The sequence below is a fragment of the Lutra lutra genome, chromosome 1 (assembly GCF_902655055.1).
Source record: "Lutra lutra chromosome 1, mLutLut1.2, whole genome shotgun sequence".
In the NCBI taxonomy this organism is placed as follows: Eukaryota; Metazoa; Chordata; class Mammalia; order Carnivora; family Mustelidae; genus Lutra; species Lutra lutra.
In genome coordinates, this window is record NC_062278.1 from 213,695,229 (window position 1) to 213,718,367 (window position 23,139).

At 57.1% G+C, this 23,139-nt stretch overlaps 1 protein-coding gene and 1 long non-coding RNA gene across 2 annotated transcripts in view; one reads left to right on the plus strand and one right to left on the minus strand.

Annotated features, from left to right (window-relative positions):
* The window catches only part of LOC125083598 (uncharacterized), a 29,272-nt gene extending 20,010 nt beyond the window's left edge, over window positions 1-9,262 (minus strand). The window contains exons 1-2 of the long non-coding RNA XR_007122322.1: window positions 9,197-9,262; window positions 4,260-4,449 (exon numbers count right to left, since the gene is read on the minus strand). This is a non-coding gene — a long non-coding RNA (uncharacterized LOC125083598). The remainder of the gene's footprint in view (window positions 1-4,259; window positions 4,450-9,196) is intronic.
* Window positions 9,263-10,216: 954 nt separating this feature from the next.
* ADGRL1 (adhesion G protein-coupled receptor L1) overlaps window positions 10,217-23,139 on the plus strand; it is a 42,286-nt gene continuing 29,363 nt past the window's right edge. Inside the window, 1 exon segment of the mRNA XM_047700322.1 lies at window positions 10,217-10,719. The gene's annotated coding sequence lies outside the window, so the exon portion shown is untranslated.

The following is a 23,139-nucleotide window of genomic DNA, read 5'->3' on the forward strand; positions in this document are numbered from 1 at the left end:
CTCACCATCCATATCGCCTATGATGTCTCCAGGTTCAGACAACCTGCCTTGCCTTACCTCTCAGAGCTAGGGGTGCTAAGAGCTCCCCAATTTTATGAGCCTAAGGGATGGTGCTCCTCCTCACGGTTCCCCACATCTGTCCACACTTTATAAATGTATTCCTTCATTGAATTCTGCTTACATTACCCACTTCGAATGTATCATGTGTTTCCTGCCAAGGCCGGCTGATTCAACCCCGTGCCTCAGTGAACCCACCTGGTCAATGGAGATAACCATTATACCTGCCTCTAGGGTTGATGTGAGGGTTACGTGAGTTAATATCGTATAAGGAAAAGGGCTTAGCAAGTGTTGATAAATATTAACAATTATTACCAGCCTTCGCTACAGATCCTATCACCCCTTACTCGCTCCCCAACACGGAAGCTGGGGGTCACCTGTGCTACTGCTGACACGGTTGGTCTTGACTTGGCTGTCTGGCGTGTCTACATTCCCTGCTGTCGCCTGTGGGATGTGGCTCAGCTCTGTGTCATCGACCCTGCTAAGAGAGTTTCCCTCCATCCTACTGCACACCCATCCCTGGCCCTCTTCTCCATTGGTAGTGATCCCAGCACACTGAAATGATCGGACAGGGCTGCTTAAAACAAGGAATTGGTTCTCTTGGTTCTGGAGACCAGGTTTTCTTTTGTTTGCTGTTTTTTTTGTTTTTTAAAGATTTTATTTATTTGAGAGAGAGAGAGAGAAAGAGAGAGAGAGAGAAAGCACAAGCAGGAAGGGCAGAGGGAGAGGGAGAAGCAGACTCTCCCTGAGCAGGGAGCTCTACATGGGGCTCGATCCCAGGATCCCAGGACCATGACCTGAGCCGAAGGCAGCCGCTTAACCCACTGAGCCACCCAGGCACCCCCAGATGTTGATATCCAGGTGTCCACAGGGTTGTGCTCCCTCCACCAGCTCTAAGGGAAGTTCCTGCCTTGCCCTTCCCAGCTTCTGGTAGTTCTTGGCTTGGGACCGCATCATTCCACACTCTGCCTCTCCCTCCACGTGGCCTTCTCTGTGTCCTCTCTCCTTCTCTTCTCAGGACACTTGTTATTGGATTCAGGGCCCACCCTGATCCAGAATGATCTCATCAAATGATCCTTAACTTAATTACCTCTACAAAGACCCCCTTTTCCAGATAAAGTCACACTCGCAGGTGGACATCTTGTGGGGGCCACCATTTATGCAGGACAGGCCCCACAGCTTTCTGGAGTCCTGCCTTGCTTTCTCCTCTCTCCACTTTACTCAATCTTTGGAAGCCAGGGGATAACCAGAGCCTGGACACCCACTTCTTGCTCTCTGGCCCACAGTGGGGGATGAAGGTGGGGTGGTTTCCTTGCCAGGAGGGGAGACGTAGGCCCAAATGCCATCTGACAGCCCTCTGTTTCCAATGCAGGCTAAGCCCTCAGGAGGGCTGCTTCTCTGTGGGCTGCCAAAGAGCTGGGGTGAGGCCCCCACCTTCTCTGGAGCTTGCAGAGAACACTCAGCAAGCCCCCTGGAAGGTCCCTTCCACGTGAGGCTGGGCTGAGTGGTTGTCATTCCTCCTTTGTATGCCAGAACTCTCCATTCCCTTCAACAGTCTGCCAGCCGGCCTCTGACCTGCAGCGTGTTTCTTTCCAGGCCTGACAGGTTGGGTTCAGAGGGAGCGCTCCCCTGAGCTGAAGCAGACTTCTTTGCCTCCAAGCTGCTGTGGCCCTCGCTCCCCACGAATGCCCACAGAAACCACTCTGCCTTTCTCCAGACAGTGATGCCTCCCTTCCCTCTGACGCAAAATGGCCAGCTGACCCAGGGCCCCGTCTCTTACAGCCTCTGTGAGTTAACATTTTTTTTCCCTTATCATTTCTTTTTAAGGTATAATTCACCCAACATAAGATTAACCAATTTAATGAGTACAATTCAATGCGTTTTTGTATATTCAGGTATTGCAGAACTATCACTGGTACCTAGATCCAGAACATTCTCATCACCCTAAAGGAAACACTATATGAGCAGTCACTCCCCGCTCCCCCCTCTTCCAGCCCTGGTCAACCACTGATCTAATTTCTGTCTCTCTGAATTTGCCTATTCTGGACATTTCTCATAAATGCAGCCTACAATCTGTGGCCTTTTGTGTCTGGCTTCTTTTACTTGGCATAATGCTTTCAAGGGTCATTCATATTGTAGGGTTAACTCTTATTGTGAAGCACATACTTCTTAAGAATATAGCTTAAGAATGCAGAATTTAAAAAATAATGTTCCATCCTTGTCACCACACCTGGCTCAAGATATAGAACATTCCAGTCTCTTGGAGGCTCTCTGAGGCCACTTCCCAGTGAACCCCAAAGTATCACTTGCCCAGCGGCCCTCACCTGAAGGTGATTGTATTCCACCACACAAGGGACACATGTCACAACTGGCTTCTAGTGGAGAGAGACCCAGGATGCTTCTCAATATCCTCCAACACAGAGAATAGGTCTCCCACAATAGAGAACCATCCTGCCCCAAATGTCAGTGGTCTACAGTTAGGAAAATTTGGGTCGCCGGACTCCATAGATTACCTCCGCCTGTCCTTGAATGTCATAGAATGGGATCACACAGTGTAGCCTCATTGTGTCTTGGACTCTTCCTCAACATTATGTCTTGAGGTTCATCAGGCACCAAGGCTCTCCACACATTCCTAGTCCATCCTTTTTCATTCCTGCATCATATTCCATTGTGTAAATATGTAATTATTTTCCATTTGCCAGTCGATGGCCACTTGGCTGGTGCCCTGGGGTGTCCAGGGTCTGAAAATGATGAATGTGTGTCTTTGGGTGGGAATAAGTGCCCATTCCTACTGAGAATAAACCCAGGAATGGAATTGCTGGGCTGGGACAATTTAACCTTAATCAATCGGTCGGTGCTAGCTAAAGCTCAGGGAATTTTGCACAAAAATCCTGACTTCTGGCTTCTGTTGAAGAATCTATTCTGGCAGCCCCAAGCCTGACTTTGTACATGGTAGCACTGACTGGAGTTAAGTAGTAGCAAGTGGCTGCTGGCTTAAAAGGGGAGTGCATCTCCAGCTCCCCATAGCTGCCATCCTCCCTCCTTGGTGCCTCACACTGCCTCATTTCTATGTTTTTGTTCCCTGGTTGGCATTTGGCTTTGTGGCACCTGTCCTGGACCCGTGCAAGGTCAGGAATCGATTCCTACCTTCCTGTGGCCATGGCCTTGACCTTCATGGGACCCTCACCTCCCTTCTCAATACCCTTTCCAATTCCACTCCATCTCTCAGAGCCTGCAGTCCCTTTAGACCTCTATCTTGCAGCGTGTGGGTTTCTGCTGTTGGATTACAGGCCACTTCCCCAAAGCAGCTTTCTCTACTCTCTGGCAGGGGAGGGCCTCCCAGGGGTACTCTCCCATAGTTCCCACCTGTCTTCCATGGCTCACATTTGCATTGACAAGTCCTTGCCAGCTCCCAGCCAACTGCGACTGCATCTGTCTTATTCATTGCCACTTGCCCACGACCGGCTAAATGCACAGGGAATACTGGCCATGGGGCATGGGGCATAAAGGGGAGAGAGGGAGAGCACTCTTGCCAGGTAGAATAAACCATTTACCTCGCCGTACCCTCTGCAGAAGCAAGCTGGGCTCCTAGGATGAGCTGGGCAGGCACGCATCATCCTCAGAAGCTCTTTCCCCATGGCTGGCCCAAGAGGGTCTCCTCCAGCTATATCCCCTCCACCCCGCTCCCAGTCTATAACAGTGAAGGATGGCGAAGCGCAGGGCACCTTCCCTGAGATCCTTAACTTCCCACAGGTCGGCCCACCCCCAACCATCCCAGCCGTCCCTAAGCACTGTCCAAATGTCTCCCAGTCAAGTCCCCAAGGCAACTCCTTCACCTCTAGTACTCTCCCTGACTTCACCTTCTCACCAGTCTTCCTTCCCCCAGCTTTGCTCTGTGCCCTCGGTGGTCTCCTCCCAACTCCGCTCTCTCACCAGAGAGCCCTTCTCTCTCCCCTGCTCACACCTCCCCTCCCCCGCAAGCATCCTGCTGACTCCTCCTCCCTCATCTTCTCACACCTCCAACCTCCCCTAGGCTTGTTCCTTCCTCTCAGCAGCCCCCACCACAGACACGCTCCCTTCATTCCCACTTTGTCCCCTCACCCTCCAGCTCCTCCGCCAGCTTTGCGCTCTCCCCTCTCCTCCCGGGTTCCCGCGGCCGCGCCTCCCGCGCACCTAGGAGGGAAGGGGCGGGGCCTCCTCACCTGGAGGCCGCAGAGCAGCGGGGCAGCGGCCCCTAGCGGCCGGGGAGGGAAGCACAGCTGGGCGCCCCTCCCGGTCTGTACCTAACTGGGAACCAACCACCATTCCTGTCTGCCGGCTGCTGTCTGCTTCCTGGACTTTTCCTTTTTGGGAGTGAAGGGGATGGGGTGTTAACAGTTCTCAGTGGTGTGTCTGTCGAAAGATGACATTTCATCAGTCCTGATTGGGGCGAGGCGGGGGGCGGGTAGTGCAAAGGTTAAGGCATTCTATTGGCTCTGCCTCTAGGGTATGCCTCAAATCTGACCACTTTGCCCTCACCCAGTCCTGCTCCAGGCCTCTGTCTCCTCTCAACTGTCAGCTACTTTCCTAGTCTCCTGGCTCTTTCTCAGATTCCCCCTGTAATTTTGTTTTAACTGAGGCAAAATCCATATAACAAAATTAACCACTAAGTATTTTCAAGTGGACAATTCACTGTCATCTAGTACATCCGCAGCATTGTGCAACCCCCACCTCTATCTAATTCCAGATTTTTCCATTATCCCAAAAGGAAACTAGTACCTGTTAGCAGTCAGGCCACCTCCCCCTGTCTCCTAGCCCCTGACAACCATTAATCTGCTTTCTGTCTTTATGGATTTAGCTCTTCTGGGTATTTCATATAAAAGAAATTGTACAATAGCTGGCCTTTTGTGTCTGGCTTCTTTAACTCAGCATAGTGTTTTCCAGAGGCATCCACGTTGTAGTGTGTGTCAAGATTTCATGCCTTTTTATGACTGAATAGTATTCCCATCTGTGGATAGCCAACCTTTTGTTTATCTGTTCACTCTTTGATGGTCATTTGGGTTGTTTCCATCTTCTGGCTTCTGCGAATGCTGCTGCTGTGAACATTGGTGTACTAGTATCTATTCGAGTACCTGCTTTCAGTTCTCTCAGGGACACCCTCAGGGGTGGAATTGCTGCGTCATATGGTAATTCTATATTGTAGTCACTGGGGAGCCACCCCTATAATCTGCTAAACATTTAAATAGGAACATGCCATCCTCCTGCTCTCCCTTGGCTCCCCATGCCATGAGATTCCAATCCTGACCCTCCTCATGGCCCTTGAGGCTGTGCCTCATGGTCCCACCATGCTGGCTTTTGTGCTCTTCAAATAGTCCAGCCTGTTGCAACTGCAGGGCCTTTGTACTTGCTGTTCACTCTTCTTGGATCACACATGATAGGCTCCTCAGCTTTCAAGCTTCAACTCAACTGTCTCCTCCTCAGAGAGCTCCCCCCAGCCCTGCATCTGCCCCATAACCTCCCCACCTCATCTCCTTTCCCCCTCACTCCCTCCTTCCAGCCACACAGGCTGAGTCATGGATCTTTTGCCCACTTAGCGTGTTTCTGCCTCAGGACCTTTGCACAGGCTGTGCCCCCTGCCTGGAACAACCTTCCCCTTCCCCGTGACTCCTCCCTCATTTCTTTCAGTGTTTATTCCAAATCCCAGCTTCTTTGAGAAGGCTTCCCTGACTTTTCCTATCTAAAATTGCAGTCACCGGCATGCCCTCTGTTTTCTGTCTTTAGTCTTCTTCATAGCACTTATCATCTGACATCCTGTATCTTTTGCTTGTCTGACTTCTCATCTGTCATTCTTAGAATGTCAGCCCCAGAACAGAGAATCTTCTGCCTCGTTCACCACTGTGTCTGCAGCAACTGGTACAGTGCCTGGCACACAGTAGGTGCTCCGTAGACATTTGCTAATTAGCTGAACCCTCCCGCTCCCAAAGACAGCAGCTGATGTTAATCTCCACCCACACTCTATCCTCCTGGCCCAATTCTGAGACCTTTTCACCTTGCTTTTCACTTACTTGAGTGAGGGCATAGGATGGGATGGGGTTCAAACAGTGCCCCAGGTGTGGTACAGGGAACCTCTGAGGGCCAGGGGCACACAGAGCCTCACCTGCTCACCCCTTAAGGCTTGGACACATCTGCCATCCACTTTCCTAGCACCCTGCTCACTTTCCACGGGTAATTTCAACATGCCTCCTGTTTCCGCCTTACCCACTAGAACCAGAATGCCCCTGAGAGGGCTTCCAGGCTTGCTCTTGGGGCATTAGGGCTTCCTTGATGCCTAGCCCCATGCCTGCACTAAGAGCATGTAAGGGGCGCTCTGTATCCGAGGAATAAATAGAAAGAGCGAATGTATGAACCGAATAGTAAAATGACATGCGGGATTATGCATCTCGTGCTGTGCTGTGCCAAGTGGGCTCTAGGAAAAGCTCAGCTGAGCGCATCTGGCCAGCGGTGGAGGTTGGGGCATTGCTCAGTTCCTCCTGAGTCCAGGAACACATTTCATCCCCATCTATGGTCCTAGCCAAGTCTGAAGCCCGGGTGCCCCGAGGTGCTAAGGTGGGCAACATGCAGGGTCCCCCAGATGGGAGGATCAGAACGTGAGTTGCCCTCAGCGCGGGACACCCTGGGTGTGGGGGTTTTCTGGTATTAGGTGCACAGGACGTGGGGTACCCAAGGCGAGGGTCACGCTGGGCATGGGAGAACCCGCGGCGCACCGCAGGGTGCCGGAAGCAAGAGTCACTCCGGGAGTAGAGAGTGGACGTCCCATGCACCGGTACCGAGCTGCACGGTGCAGGGCACACGGTAACGGCAACGGCAACGGGGCAGGACTGCGCGCTCTGGCCGACGCGTTGGTTCCCGGAGCCAGGCAATTCTCGCTGCCTCCACTGCGGCTGCGCAGCCGAGGGCTGGGGGCTGGGGGGCTGTCACGGCTCTTTCACGCCCCCATCCTCTCCGCATCCTTTGCCTCCTGAGCCCCTCGCCCTCGAGGCCAGAAGACCGGGATGGAATGGCGGCTGGCTAAGCGACCCCGGCTGAGAGAGAGAGCAGTAAGAAAAAGAGGAGGGGCTGGGAGGGGTTCCTGGCCGGGATTTTTTCAAACTGAGCCGGGAGTCCCTTAAAGCATGCCACCCCTTCGTTTTATACAAGTAAAAGCCACCCCTTCTCGCAGTCCCTGGAGAACGCAAGTTAGAACCACCTCACCGCCTAGGCAGGCTCATCAGTTCCTAGGGTTGCTCTGCCTGAGGAGGCGGGTGGGCTGCTCAGGGAGGGGGAGGAGGGGCGGGGAGGCGGCTCGGAGCCTGAGGGCTCTGGAGATGTCCAGCTTTCTCTGAGCTACACGTTTTTTCCCCTTCCGATCCTGCTGGGTTTATAGAACACAGGCCTCCCCCGCCCCTCCCCCCCCCAACCAAAACCTTCCACGGGTCCTGTCAGGTGCTATGGATATATCTCAAAGTGGGAAACTGAGGTGTGGACAATTAAGACACTCTCCCCCATCCCCACACCCAACACACCAGCTGTTAAGGAACCACAGGTAGATGGTCTCCTTTCCGCATCCACCAACCTCTGCTTCCTTCACATTTGTTCTCTTAGATCCAGTTGTTGGGCCGCACCGCCCAAATTCAAGGCTTGAGCTCTACGGTTGTAGAGTCCTGGGCATGAAAGGGAACCAAAAGTGGTCCACCCACCCTCTCCCCCCTGGGAAGTTTTGGGGCCTGAGTTGCCCCCAGGTTCTGGGCTATGAAAATCCCTCCCTAGTCCTGAAATGAAGGCTCTCCATAAAAGGGGGTGGAGGGCAGTTGGTTGCCATGGAGGTTGCCCCTGGTCACCCAGAAGGCCTGGAAGTCTGGTGTCTCCATTTTTCCCTATGTTCAGCCACCAGGATGTGCTTCTTGGAAGGGATTCTTAAAGGCCAGGTCAATTTGCTTGCGGATATTCAATTTAGGCTTTCTTCAATACTCAGCGTTCCCATTCAAGTCTGCCCAAGTTTTGTGTATTTACCACCCCAAACCCTCCCACTGCTACTTTCACCCTATTCATTACCCGTTCTACAGAGCCAAGCTTGGGTGGCAATGCATTCTCTTTCCTGGAGACAGAAACAGGGGTTTACCCTCCTCCCCTTCCTCAGCCCTTTCCCTTCCTCTATAATCTAGTTCCAGATTTGTCTGCCCTACTTCTCCACCACACCTCACTGTGCATATGCCCACTCTGGACCCATCAAGATTCAGCCAGGACTTTGGACTTTGCTTGCCCTGGCTGCTTTACTATTTAGGCCCCGCTTGGATGGACTCCCTTCCCTGAGGATCCAAGCCAGGGATTTGCTCCTCCTCATCCAACAGTCTTAGAGTTGCACCCATCTTTCATAAAACTGAGCCTGCTGCCAGGCTTCCAGGTCCCATCTCCTGAGAGATCCTAACGAGATCTTATCTCAAAGGACCCTCCAGCAGTCCTCACCCTTCCAGTTTCCCCCCAGCCCCGACCTGGCACTGAGTTATCTATTCAGCCGAAGCGCTTATTTTTGGCCTGGGGCCCGGTTTTATAGCCCCCACTGTGGGTCTTGGCAGTGACAGTCCGGTTCTGGGGATCCAAGCCAGGTTGGACACACTTCCCCACCCTGGAGAGGGGGTGCGGGGCTCCCTCTGCAGCTTCAGCCTGAAACCTGCCCCTCACCTCGCCTAGCCAGATGCCTAGGAACCCTCTGGTTCCTTGCCCTACTTCTTCAAGTCTACCAGCTGCAGTGTAGTTGCTGGGCTGTAAAGTTCCGTACCAGGTTTTGGGTCTTGCCAAGAACCTAAAATTCAATTTTTTTTTTCCTCTCCGCCCTCCCCCGCCCCCCCCCCCCGTCCGTCTCCCCTCCCAAAGCGAGACTTTTGAGGCGTTAATAGATACAACCTCCACCTAACACTGCCCTCCCCGCTCCTGCTGCCCCGTCAGCTCCAAGCCCGTGTCCGGTTCCCCAGGACATTCTCCCGGGGTCTTGTCCTGTCCCGCGGATTCCAGTCCAGGCTTTGCGTTCCTCCCCCGTCTTTTATTGTAGGTCTGGTCTCCCAGGGTAGCAGCCTCCTCAACGCATTCCCTTCGCGTCGCCCCTAGATCCTGAAGCTGTTCTTACCGGCCTGCATCGCCTGCATCGTTGCAGCCAGCGCTCCGGATCCCTTCGTGCTGGAGTCCAGCCCTCCTTTTGCCCCTCCCCCTTGCACGTCTCTGCCAGAAAGATTGGGGCAGCCCCTGCTGCCTCAGCCACTAAGCAGCCCCCTCCTGAAGCCCCCTGCGAGCCCAGGTCTGCGAATTCTAGGCCAGGTCTTGCTTACTCCCACTGCATTAGGCATGACGCATTACTCCGTCTCCCGAGGATGAATCCGGCCCCAAATTTGCGTGCCCCGGGTGCATTTGGCCCTGTCGCAGCTACCCGCCGCCCCCCCCTTCCTCCCATCTTTGTCTAATCCAATCCGGGTTTTGCGTACCTCTTCCAGAGCTCCTCCATTTCTCCCTTCGCCCGGATCGGCGCCTTTCCTTTACTTAACTGCTGGCGAAATCCTCTCCGGGTCTTCCTTGCGCCCGTCTCCCTTCCCCCACTCCCAGTTCCGACGCAGCGACCCAGCACGTCGCCTTCCCTCTCTTGGCTTTTCCAGAGGGGTTGGAGGAGGCTGAGGGAAGAAAAATCCAGTCCGGGTTTTTGGGTCGGCCCCCGGTGCGCTCCGGTTGGTTGCGGCGGCCAATCTTCGGCGGCGGCTCCGGGCCGGGTTTTGCGCGTGCCCGCCGCCCCCCTCCCGGAGCGGGTGCGTCGGGGAGAGGGGCGAGCAGGCGGCTTGTCATTGCTGGTGCCCGGCGCCGGCTCGGTCCGCGCGTCCTGCGGTGCCCACGGGCCCGGCCCGGCGCCCCCCCTCCGGCCGCCCCGGGGGCGCAACACTGCCGCGCCCGCCTCTAGCCGCGCCCCCCCAAGCTCCGCGCCGCCCGCCCCCAACCCGAGCCCCCCGCGGCCACTGCGGGGAGCCCGAGCCGTCCGCGCGGGAGCTGTTGGCGCTGCGGCGCCTTCGCCCCGCCGTCTGCCGAGGAGGCCCCGGCGGATGGGGCCGCGCGGGCCCCGGAGCGGCGCCGCCGGGCGGCGGGGGGCTGCAGGGGCGCCCCGGCTGGCCCGTTAACCCCTCGGCCGCCGCCGCCGCCGTCGGAGGGGGCTGGGAAGTCGCCTGGGCGCACACGTGCCGCCTCCGTCGGGGCCGCGGAGCTGCGGGGGAGATGCGGGCCGCTGTCGGCGCCGCCTCGGGGGGCTCCGCCTCGCCCCAGCCCCCAGAGCTCTGACGCCGCCCCCGCCCCGCTGCCTCCGCCGCCTCCCTCCCCGGGAGGGGCGCGGACCCGTTCGCCCCCAACCCCGAGCCTCCGCTGCCGCGAGGGGGCCGCCTCTGGAGCTGTGTAATCCGCTTTTTTATTAATTTTTTTTTTTTTTTTTTTAAATTTTGGCTAGTGGCGGCGGTGCTGGGCTGGGGGAAGGAGGTGACACGGAGGCCGCCCTTGCCCCGCCACCCCTCACCCTTTTCCCCCCCGCCCCGGTTCCGGGAGATGTGCCGGGCGGGGGGCCGGGGTTCGCGGAGCCGCAGGAGACACGCGCAGGGCCGACCCCAGAGCGGCGCTGGACAGGTGAGTGTCTGCGGGCCCAGGGTGAGGGGGACGCAGCACCTGGGCCAGGTGTGCGGGCCGAGGCCGCTGGGGGGAGGACGGGAGCCCAGGCCTGTCCCGGCCGCGTAGGGGGAGGGGATATTGGAGCCGCGGACTCCCAGCACCTGAGCTGGAGGGGAGTCAGGGGAGGCCTGCACTTCATACCCACCCGCTTGGGGGTCAAGAGGGACGGCCCCCACGGAGCGCTGGGGAAGCGGGGGTGCGGATGGACGGCCGCGGGGTGCCGGCGGGGGGAGGGGACCGCGAGTGTGCCCGCGCGTGGCTGCGTGTGCCCGCGCGCGCGCCAGCCTTTGTGGGGAAGCGGCGCGGCGGTGCCTGCGTGTCCCCGGTGCGTGTGCGCGCGGGTGCTTGGCGCCCTGTTTGTGTAGGTGTCTGGGTGTGAGCGGAGAGGGTGCGTGTGCGCGCCGCGCGCGGGCCCCGGCCCTCGGAGGAGCTGTGTCGGGGGCTGGCACCGCAGGATGCTGGGCCGGGGATTGTTTTTCTCCCGGAGGCAGAGACGCGGTGGGTGGGGAGGGGTCTGTTTGGGTGTCCGGCCGGCTGCAGCCCGGGGGCCACCGCTGTCAGGAGGTGTGCGGCGGCATGTTCTCTCTTTCTCCGTGGTACCTGGTTAAGCATGGGTAGCTGTTGGGTTTGATCCACCCGGATCCGGGCTTTGAGGGGGACAGCCCTTCCTCTCCCCCAGGTGTTCATTGGGTAGAGCTATGGGGTTTCGACTGTCATCTTCGCCTCTGAGGGTCCCGGGACAGAAGTCCGGACCAGGAGAGGGTGGAGAGTGCTGTGGGTGCTCCAGACTTGGCCAGAAAATGCCCCCGCAGGCCTTGGCCGAGTGCACCCCTGGCACCCATGTGAAGACAGCACCCTGCTTGCACAGCCCCCTACGCACAGCCCAGTCCCTGCCCGTCCAGGCTAGGTCAGCACCCAGCCCAGTCCTTGTCCAGCACCTCAATCTTAGTTCCTGGGCCATGACCACCGCCCCCCTCGACCCTCCCCAGCCTTGGCAGCCGTGGGGGTGTCCCGCCGTCCCAGTCTTGAGGCAGGGCCCCCTTTCTTCTTGGCTTCTACAGGACCCAGAATCTGGGTTTGTCTGCCCACATCCAAACATGTGGTGTGCCTGGGGGAGCAGGGGGAGGGGTTCAAAATGGCTGCCAAGATGGCTGGTCGCCTCTCCGCCTTTCTCTGTTTTTCTTTCACTCTCTCCCTTTTCTGTTTGCTCTGTTCCTTTAGCTGCTACAAGAGTCACCACAGAGAGGGGTTTGGACAGTGTGGGGACAGGTGTGGGGGACATTAAGGGTGATGTCTGCTCTAGGCCTGTTGACCTCGATGCTGCTTGCTTCTTGGAGAGAGGCTGTTGGTCTCTGCTCTTCTTTCCAGCACCCCAGGGGCCGGCAAGAGCTTGTAACCTGACCCTAGACTCAAGCCCTTCAGCCCAGCTAACAGCCTGGGGGCTCCCTGCCCTCCAACTGGCTCTTCTAGGCCCTGACACCCTGAATTGATCATTTGGGGTGTTGGGGTGCCCCATAGAGGATCCCATCTCTCATCCTCTCCGTCTGCCCCATGGCCAGGGGCTCAGGACTCCGGGTGGGCCTGGGTCAGGCCCCAGCTTTGGGGCAGGTGACTTCTCCTTCCTCCCCTCTCCCCACCCACTAATGCCAAATTTATTACTTAAAAGTAGGATGAAAACAGGGAGAATAAGAGAAGGAGTACAACCTTCATTATCATATCGAGAACATTATCCGTGATTTTCCTAACTAGCAATTTGCCTGCCATGCTGTTCAGAACTGACTTGCCCATTAATTACAGAGATGAAAAATCATCTGGAAAACGGAAAAGGGAACTAATTCGATCCCTGGCTGGTGGCAGTGGCACCCATGCACTGAGCCACATACGGTGCGCTCACATGTGAGTGCCAGCCCTGCCGCTGGTATGGCCACCTTCCTCCTCTTGCCAGTGACCTCCCACAGGGCCTTAGCCTGCCCCATGCTTGTTGCTTCTGCCTTCTAATGCCCCACTAGGCCATCCCTCCGCAGGGCACCCATCCCAGCCTCCACTCCTGGGGAACTGCTAATGCCTGATCTTGGACTCTGAGGCTCCCCAGGGTTAGCGAGTGGGGAGCTGGGGAGCCAGCCTACCTGGGCCCTGGTGCCTGTAGGGAGGAGGTGGAAGGGAGACTCATGAAGTCCTGTTTCTATTCCCAGTGTGCCCTAGGGAGTTCCTTCTCCTGGGGGACCTAGGACCCTCCAGATATGTGGGGGAAGGGCTGGTGGGCTCCCTGGCTGCTCTGGAGTCTGCATCAAGCGGTCTGGACTCCGGACCCCTGGTACCTCCACCTGTGAGAGCCACCTGCGTCTGGAGTTTGCAGTGTCCCTATGGTCCCTCCTCAACCCCCAGCTGGTGGGTGAGCATGAGGTGCTTCAGCCCCAGCATGGGCATCTGGTGGAGGGTTGCTGATCCCAGGAGGTTGTGCTGCTCTGCTAGAATGGGTACCCCTGATGGGAGAGAGGAGGAGCGAGATCCCTGCAGTCTACCCCCGCCCCACTCCGTCCTGCCCTGGGCCGGTATGGGGAGCTGGAGCTCCAGGTCTCTGCTCCCTGCTACCTCTCCAGCCATCTGTGTGGCCAAGGACAAGTCTCTGGTTTCTGTGTGGGCTCCTCTCGAGGATCTGATTTCTAGACGCCAGACACTTCCCCTCTTCCAGACCCCTCTTTGGGGGGTGGGAGGGGTTCCCTGGGTCTGGAACCGGACCTGGCTGCAGTGACCCTGGAGAAGGTGCCTGGGCTGGGTCTTGGCCACCCCCGAGAAAGAGGAAAACAGGGTCCCAGGATGGGAGGCTGCTGCTGAACAGAGCCATGGGGGGGGTGCCTCCCAACCCTCGGAAGCCAGTCCTCTGTCAAATGTCTGTGTGTGATTGGGATGGGGACCTGGTGAAGCCTGTGTGTGACCCCGTGTCATCGGGCTAGCCCCATGTTGTTAGGGGTCTCTTCGGAGCTGGTGCCATGAGTTTGGTGGAGTCGGCGGCCCCGTGTGTGTCTGCAGCTCTGGATGGGAGCGGGGTCTGCATCTTATGTGCACCTGCAGCCGTGCGCCCCGGGGGTGCATACATGGGGCTTCTCGGGCCAAGGCCCGTGCACCTCTTCATGTAGTCTGTGAGCACATGCCTTCTCTACAGTTGCTGTGCTTGACGGTGCTGTAGAGACAGTGCCTTGGTTCTGTCCTCTTGGAACTCATAGTCTGGCCACACATAGCAATTTCAGTCAAGAGGTTTGTGTCACAGGAGCCAGGGAGAAAGCTTATGTCTCCTTTCTGGAGTGGCCAGGGTCCCAACTGCAGGTGGGAGGGCGGCCCCAGAGTTGGAAGGTAGCAGCCCATCTGTCCAGGCGCCAGTGCAGATCAGGCCATGGGGCATGTTGGGTTTGGTCCTGCATGATCCTCCCCATCACTTCATCCCCTTCACTCCCGCTTTCCTTGTGGCTTCACCAACATTCTAAGCACGATTCTACCCCAGGGCCTTTGCACTTCCTGTTCTTCCATCTGGGACTCTCACCCAGACATCTGTAAGGCTTTTGCTCCTTCACCCAATTCAGATGTCACCCCGCACCCCAGTAACCTTTACCCCATGCAGCCTCTCACTTACCTCCTGACTTTTCCTAGCACGGATGGCTTTTCTCACACTGTAATTTCTTGATTTATTGTGGCTGCTTATTTATCATTTGTCTTCCCAGTCAGAGTCCAAGTGCTCAGGGAGTTTGTTACTCGGTTTGCTTTTGGATCCAAGATGTCTAGACTCATACCTGGCCCACAGTAGGTGTTCAAGCAGTCTTCCCTGAGTGTGTGGGAGGGGGTCTGTCGAAGGACTGGAGACTCCGAGGTGAGTCCTCTGGCTGTGTATGGCAAGGACTCTCCGTCCACCCTGCCCCTCTGGGGGGATTGAGAGCTGTCACTGGGGGTCTGACCAGGCCAGCTCTGCACCTGTCTGCTGTGCCCACCTGTGAGTATTCTCTCTGAGGTGGCCTCGTGGGTGCTGTGTGGGTACAGGTACCTGTATGGGCCACCTGCCCCGGAGCTGTGTGTGAGCTGCTGTGTGTGCATAGCTGTGTGTGCACTGTGGGGTTTAGAGCTTGGGGTGGGAGACTGGAGGCACCCTCTGCTCATGCAGGGGATGGGAAACCCAGGGTCAAGGCCTGAGCAGCCCCTCCTCCTGGGGCACTGTCTCAGCCTCGCTTGTGGGGCGAGACCCTCATGCTTGTTTCAGTCTGTGCGGGCCCTGGCGGAGCAGTGGAGCAGAAGCTCTCTGCTTTCCCACCCTGAACTCCAAAACTGGGGGAAGATACAAATTTCAGTAAATAGACGCTGAGACTAAAAATAGCCCTGCCCCCCGAGGGCCCCTCCCTCAGACACTCAAAATGCCCTGGAAGTTGGGAGGGGGCAAGCCAGGAAGCCGAGCGGGTGCCCGAGTCCGGCCTCCAGAGAGGAGGTGTGGGCAGCCCGGGGCCGAGGGCCGGCTCTCGCAGACATGGCCGTCCGGTGTCGGGCCGCCTGTTCTTTGTGGTGACTGTCCCGGGCATCCTAGGACTTTGGGCAGCGTCTGTGGTCTGTACCCTCCAAATACTAGTAGCATCCCTCGCGCCCCCCCGCTGAGACACCTAAACGAGTCCGAGACATTGGCAAGCAGACTGGGGTAGAGAACAAAATGGTCCCTCGCTGAGGAAGACCGTCGCTCAGGACAGGGGTCGGCAGACTTTCTCTGTGAAGAGCCAGACAGTCACTCCTGGAGTCGGGAAGCTGGCCTAGCTGCCCTCATGCGTATTCCCCCTCTGCCTCTTCACAACCTTCCCTAAGTGGCAAGAGCTCTCTTAGGCTCCTGGCTGTGCAAAAACAGTCAGTCACTGGGCCCCAGGTGGATGCTTCTGCCCCAGAGCGCCCCCCAGGTGCCCTTGGTGGTGGAAGTTGGGGCACCTCTGCGTGCGCCCTCCTCAGCAGAAGAGCAGCCCTGTTGGGCCACGCTTGTGCACTTACGGACATGGCAAGTCTGATACAGTCTGTCCCTATCCCCTCCCTGCCCTCACCACTTCCCACTACCCCACACTCACTCCCCCAGTCACCCTGGCTTCCTCACTTATCTCAAATATGCACCAACCAGCCCCAGGACCCTTGCATGGGCTGTGCCAGCTGACAGGAACTCTTTTCTCTTCCTTGACCACCTGTATGGCTCCTTCCTTACCTTTGTGGGGCTTTGCTGAAGTGTCTGGTCATTCTAGATCATCCTATTTTATTTTATTTTTAAAGATTTTATTTATTATTTATTTGACAGAGAGAGATCACAAGTAGACAGAGAGGCAGGCAGGCAGAGAGAGAGAGAGAGAGAGGGAAGCAGGCTCCCTGTCAAGCAGAGAGCCCGATGCGGGACTTGATCCCAGGACCCTGAGATCATGACCTGAGCCGAAGGCAGCGGCTTAACCCACTGAGCCACCTAGGCGCCCCATAGATCATCCTATTTTAATTTGTACACACACACACCAGAGCCCCTGTTCCTCCACAAAACTAGTACATCATAGAATTGGCTTTTTTAGTGCCGTTTGTGTCTGGCTCATCCGCGGATGTCTGTCCAGCTCCTGGGTCAGTGTCTGGTACCTTGGTGCTCTAGAAAGGATATATGGGGTCGCCATCTATTATTTCCAAGCCCGGGGGAGAGACAATTCAGAGGAAGAACACAGCCCAAAGTGGGCAGAGTTGGGATTTGAACGTAGGACCCTGGGACTCTTCCCTCTTGCCCTGCTGGGCATCATCTCCACCTCCCTCTGGTCTCTGTATCCACCACCCTGCCCCTTCACTGCCAGCATCTGAAGGCCTGGAGACTCCTGCCACCTCCTACCCTCTGCCTTGGGCCATGGCTTCTACCACGTCTTTCAGCTGTGCTTTGTCATGCTCGAAGTGCAAGGCTCGAGGATGGGCAGTGAACAATATGAAGTGCAAATGTACCATAGGCCTCCATAGTGCCAGCTTCCTGTGGTGAGGAGCTTAGTGGAGGCACCTGGCCAGGCTGTAAGTCAGGGGGGCTTCCTGGGGGAGGGGGCCTCCCAGCTGCAGCCTGGAGGGGAAATGAGGGATAAAGTGGAGGGGGGAGAGAGTATGTGAGGAGGGGCCTGCCTGAGGTCAAAAAGAAAGTGGTGGCTCAAAGGGGAAAAGGTAAGAGGTTTTATGGCCAGCCGTGTAGAAAGGAGGTTCGAGGTTGGTCATGGGGGCAGAAGGATTGAGTTTGTGCCATGAGGTGTGTCCATGGGGCTGGGAAAGCCTATGGAGGAGTCAAGGCCCACCAGACAGGATAGAAATATTCAGCATGAGTTCCTCTGGCTCCTGGGTGGGAGAGAACCCCAGAGGGAAGAAGGGGGGCCAAGAAGCCAGTGGGAAGAGGAGGCCCCTGGGGGCTGCCAAAGTGAAGGCTCTGGAAAGGGCCTTGAGACATTAGAGATGGGCTGGTGTGGGGGTTCCGAGGACAGGAGTTGACATGGTTTGTTGGGTGATTGGTAGGAGGGTGAAGGAAGGAAGCATGGGCTACATGGCAGGATTCTGGCTTTGATGGCTGAATGAACAGGAAGAAAAAAGGGGTGAGGGTGGGGTTCACCCACTGTACCTCCCAGTCTAATCTCCCTTGGCAGCAGAGTCTTTGAACTGAGTTAAGCTATGCCCCTCCTCTGCTCAGAACCCTCCTTGGCTCCCACCTCACTTGGAGAAAAAGCCTGTGTCCTACCCTCGACTCACAAGGCTCTGCTATCTCTGTCCTTTAATCTCCCCTTGCCCTCACCTCTTCCCGCTCTCCCCTTTGCTCACTGGGCTACAGCCGTGCTCCAGCAGATCCTACCCCAGGGCCTTTGCACGTGCTGTTCCTGCTGCCTGGGAGGTTTTCCCCCCAGGTACCTAGATGGCTCACCGCCTTGACACTTCTGTTAAAATGTTTCCCTCTGGGAGAGATGTTCCCTGAGTACCCTATTTACATTTGTACCCACAGATAGGCCCCCACAACCCCCCTCCCCTTCAGGCCTATTTTCTTCTAAAGCGCTTGTGACCCCGTGAGAACTATGTAACTATGCACTGAATAGATGACCTGTTCTCTGGGTCTGTTTTGTCTCTGTTCATTAAACAAATTAATAAGTGCTTGTTCTTGCCCAAGACTGGACACGCAACAGAGAGCCATACTGACCTGTGATGGAACTTTCCCTGAGAAGTCCCCAGCTGGTGGGAAAGATAGACGTTCAACAGCACAGCCCAAATCCAGTTAGGGGGGCAAATGTGGAGGCTCAGTGTGCCATGAGTGTGGGCGTAGGAGAGACCAGCCAACACAGGCAGTCCTGGGGGCAGAACCTTTTGAAGGAAGAGAGGGGGCAGAGACAGGCACCCTGGCACTGTGTGTATGGGAGAGGGAGAGGTGTGTGGGGTTGGGGGCACCTTAGGAAGCTAGAGCAGAGACGGGATTGACCAGGTGGCCGGTGGCCAGAGACCAGAGCCTGAGATGCCATGCTAGGGCATCTGAGACAATAGGGAGCCATGGAGGGTGGTAGGCTGGAAGGGACATGATTGGGTTTTCATTTTACGAAGATCACTTGGGCTGGATGGAGAGCATATGGGGTGGGAGTGGCAGATGGATGGGGGAGACCAGGGAGGAGGCCTCAGTGGAAAGCGGCTGCTTCAAATGGCCCCCACCCCACTGTGGTCCAGTGCCACTGGGCAGCCAGAGTGACCTTTTAAAACGGACAAATCAGACAAGCCCCACCCTGTGGCACTGACATCTCATGGGAGAAAGATAGCAGATAGTAAAATCCTGGCTGGCACGCCAGCGATAGATGCCATGCAGGAAAAAGCCAGGATCGGATGGAGCGCTAGGAGCAGCAGGGCCTTGCTGAGCAGGCGATGCCTTGGGGAGGCAAGGGAGAAGCCGTGTGGGGATGTGGGGAGGAGGGAACCACCTGTGCAAAGGCCCTGAGATGGGACTGTGCCTGATGGTTTCCTCTAGGAACCTGGGGCTGAGTGAGTGAGCAAGGAGGAAGGAGAGTGGGAGGGGCTGAGGGCAGGAATGGGGTAGAGTGTACCTGGCTGAATGGGCCCCAGGGAGGATATGGGCTTTTGCTCTGAGTGAGGTGGAAGTCACAGAAGGTTCTGAACAGAGGAGGGATGTGCCCTGACCCGGATGCTCACTGGCGCCCTCTGGCTGCTCTGGGACGATCAGGCTGTGGGCAGCAAGGGCTGGAGACCTGAGGGGGCAGCGGTCTGACCAGGGGGCAGGTGATGGGGCTGGGCCAGCGAGGGAGTGGGAGGTGAGCAGATTCCGCAGGAGGGGCTGCCGGAACTGCAGGGGTTTGATGTGAGGGTGAGAAGGAGAGAGGGGTCCAGAGGGAGCACTTGGGAGGACTGGGCTGCCCTCTGCAGGAGATGGGGCTGGAGTGGAAGGTGTGGCCTCTGAGCCCATGGGCCCTTCGCAGAGGAGAGCTGCGTGCAGGGCACTGCCCGGGCTCTCGTTCCACCTCTGTGAGGTTCATATGTTCGTCCCTGAGGTGAGACGGCGGAAACAGACTTGAGAACGGCCAAGAGCTAAGCCCGAGGCCACAAAGCAGATTCAGACCTGGGAGGCCCTTCCCCCAGGGCCTGCTGCATCTTTTTTTTTTTTTTTTAATTTTTAACTTTTTTTTAAGATTTTATTTATTTATTTGACAGAGAGACAGAGGGAGAGAGAGCACACAAGCAGGGGGAGTGGCAGGCAGAGGAAGAGGGAGAAGCAGGTTCCCTGCTGAGCAGAGACCCCCGACATGGGGCTCCATCCCAGGACCCTGGGATCATGACCTGAGCTGAAAGCAGATTCTTAACCTACTGAGCCACCCAGGTGCCCTGGCCAGCTGCTTCCTTACTCTGCCGTTTCCTGAGGGCTTCCTGGAGGAGGCAGGCTTGTGGCGCCGGTCCCTCAGGCTGCTAGTTTCGGGGCCAGAGCAGGAGACTTGTGTGGTGGGGCTCCACCGTGTGGGGCCCAGAGCCCCCTCTGCTGATGCCCGCCCCCCAGGCATTCAGACTCCCACCCACTGCAGCAGAGGGTTGCTATGGCAACTGTACTCTAGGGCAGACTGGAGGTGCCCTCTCTCCTCCAGCAGCTGGTTCTCCTCCTGTCACCTACCCCTGCCCCATTTCAGGGCACCTGAGGACAGAGCCTGGGCCATGTTACCCGCCCCCAGGACCCCTGCTACATGCCCCCTTAACTTGACACTGAGGTGGGGCTCAGGAGCAAACAGAGGCAGGTGTGGGTGGGGCTGGTGGACTGTCCACATGACCTGGGGGTTGGACATGCCTGGGCTCTAGTCCCCCTCCATGGGGAGGCAGCAAGCCCGATTTTCCAGGCATTCAGTTAGGGTCACCCAAGTCCACTGAGGCTTGAGGTGGGAATAGATGCAGGTACGGGTTCATCTGGCCCTGTGGGGGCAGTGGCGCTGGGTGTGCCCAGCTCCGATTCTGCTGTCACACACATGCAGCGGTGTAGTTGGCTGAAGGAGGGGACTCTCCCGGCCACCAGGGGCTCCCCAGCCCAACCTGAGGGGCCAGGCTGCCTGGGTTCAAAGTCCCGTCATCACTTTGGTGCCCCTGGGTCCTCATATTCCTCCTCTGTTAGATGTAGGTGTGTGCCTCTCCCCCATCCCTCTACCCCCTCCCCCCACCCCGCGTACCGAGTTCCTCTGGGTTAAATGAACTGTGTGTATGCAGTGCTTGTGACGGGGCGCCGAGGTGTCAGCCGCTGCCCCTGGCACCATGGGAGCTTCCAGGACTGGAGCTCCAGCAGGCCTCCCACTGCCATAGTTGGTGCGAGGCTCCCAAGGTTTGCGGCTCAGCCCTGTCCCCATCTCTGCCTCCCAGCCCACTGTTTGTCCTGAACAACAAGGGCTGCTGTGAGAAAGTACCCCAGACTGGACGGCTTTAACAACAGAAACTCACTGTCCTAGTTCCGGAGGCCAGAATTCCAAGGTCAGAGTGTGGGTGGGGCTGGTTCCTTCTGGAGGCTCTGGAGGGGTCTGCCCCATGCCTCTAGTGTAGCTTCTGGGGGTTCACTGGTAATCCTTGACTTGTGGCTGCATTGCCCGACCTCTGCCTCCATCCTCTGTAGTGCCTTCCCTGTGTGTTGTCTGTTTCTAAATATCTCATTTTTATAAAGACACCAGTCATACTGGACTAGGGGTCACCCTAATGGCCTCATTTTAACTTGATTACCTTTTTAAAGACCAAATAAGGTCCCATTCTGAGGTGCTGGAGAATAGGACTCCGACATATCTTTGCGGGGAGGGGCAGTTCAATCCATAACACCCTCTCCCAAGGCCTCAGGGATGGTCAGGCTCAGGCCTCCCAGGGTATGACTCCCACCTGCCCACATCAGATCTTGCCCCCCCAACTTAGGTGGGCACCAGGGGGCAGGCCTGGAGGAGAGAGGAGGGGACAGAGGTCCTGCCTGGCTCCTCGTACTCCAGCCCCAAGATGGGGTCAGGTTCTGGGGGCGTCTGGGGCTTTCTGGGGGGAGCTGGTCTGGGGATTGGCCTTCAGGGAGCAGTGGGTAGCCCGAGGGGAACACTCTCTGTACCCCTGAAGTGATGGTGCCTGGGCTGTGTGGGTCAGACTTGGTCTGGAGGTCACAAACACCTGTCTCCAGCTGCTCCCACCACTATCACCTTATGTTCATTCAGTAAAGATTTGTCTGAAGACACCTATGTATCTAGGTGCCCGGAGATGGGCTTGGGAGCATCCATTTTTCTGGGGGCCTGGGGGTGCAAAGGAAATCCCCAAGGGGACAAGTCGAGTCACAAGGCAGTGACGTGATCAGTGGTGGTGGTAGTGACAGCTGCTGCGGGGGACACTTTGCCATCACTACATGCCAGCCACGGCCCTGCGTGTCTCACATGAGTGAGTTCATCTTGTCATGCAGCTGCCCTGTGTGGTACCCCCATTTTACCAAGAGGAGGTTCCAGGATCGGTGGGGGGCTGGACAGGCAGGCACTGACCACAGTGGAGGCTGAAACAGTCTGGGGGCAGGGCCCCTCCATCTCTGAGGAGGGCACATCTGAGCTGAGATCTAAGGGCCACAGAGACAGGGACATAGGCTGGGATTCTGCGTGGCCTCACAGATGGGGGAGCTAGAGCCATGGCAGGGCCATAGATGGGACGGAGTGTGGAGAGGTCTTTGAAAGCACGGCCCCCCCCCCCGGAAACAGCTAAGGATCCCCAAACAATGAATGGCTGAACAAGATGCCAGCCGTCCTTGTGGGGGAATATTACTTGGCCCTGAAGAGGGATGGTGTGCTGCCCCAGGTGACGGTGCAGATGGGCCTTGAGTGAAGGAAGCCAGCCATGGAGGGATAAGCACTGGCTGACTCCATGCAGATGAGGTCCCTAGAGGAGATCGGTTGTTGCCAGGGGTGGGGGCACGGGAACAGGAGGGGCTGCTCCCGAAGCCAGAGTCTCTGTCTGGGGCGATAACAAAGTTTCGGAAATAGACGGTCGTTGGGGCGGCCCAGCACAGAGAAGGCAGTTAATGCCACTGGATAATACACAAAAACGGCTAAAATGACACATTTTATGTTATGTATCTATTATACCATGATTTTTTAAAGGCCTCTCTGGCTGCCAGTGGGAAGCCCGGAGTGTAGGAGCAAGAAGGGTGGGGTGCTGCTGGGAGGAGGTCAGGGCTATCGGGAGGGCAGCTGCTGGGGACAGACAGACACCGGCGTGTCCCAGAAGTGCAGACCCAGGACTTACTCCCAAACTGGACGTCGGGGAGAGGGAGAGAGGAGCCAGGAACTTTAATTCCTGGGGCTGCAGCCCAAGGACCTGGGGGTATGCTGGGCCCGTCGACTAACATGGGTAGGGACTTTGTTTTAGTCTGGTCAGGCCGAAGGTGATTTGGAGACCTGAGGGAGGTGTAGACGGTAGACAGTGAGAAGAGAAGTGGGGCTGGCCCTGCAGTGTGGCAGTCATCACAGGATAGACTATGTCTACAGCCAGGAGGCTAGTTAGACCCCTGGGAAGGAGTGGGGGTGGCGAAGAGGCCTGGGGACTCCACCTGAGGTCGCAGTGTCCTGGGTCTGGGTGCAGCCCGGAGGAGGGAGAAGAACTGCTGCCCTCAGACTCATGCTGCCTGGGCCCTGACTCGTACCACACTGCGGACAGCTCCCTCGGATGGGTTCCAGGCTGGCTTGTCACTTGTGCAGACTGCTGTCCTTAACCGGAACCCTGCTGGTTTGAGGCACAGAGGGAACTGAGGCTGGGCAGCGGGGGAAGGACCAGCTCAAGTTCACACCACTTGTGAATGGCAGAATTGGATCCAGACCCCTGTGGCTTGGCTGCCCCCAGAGCCTGGCATCCGGC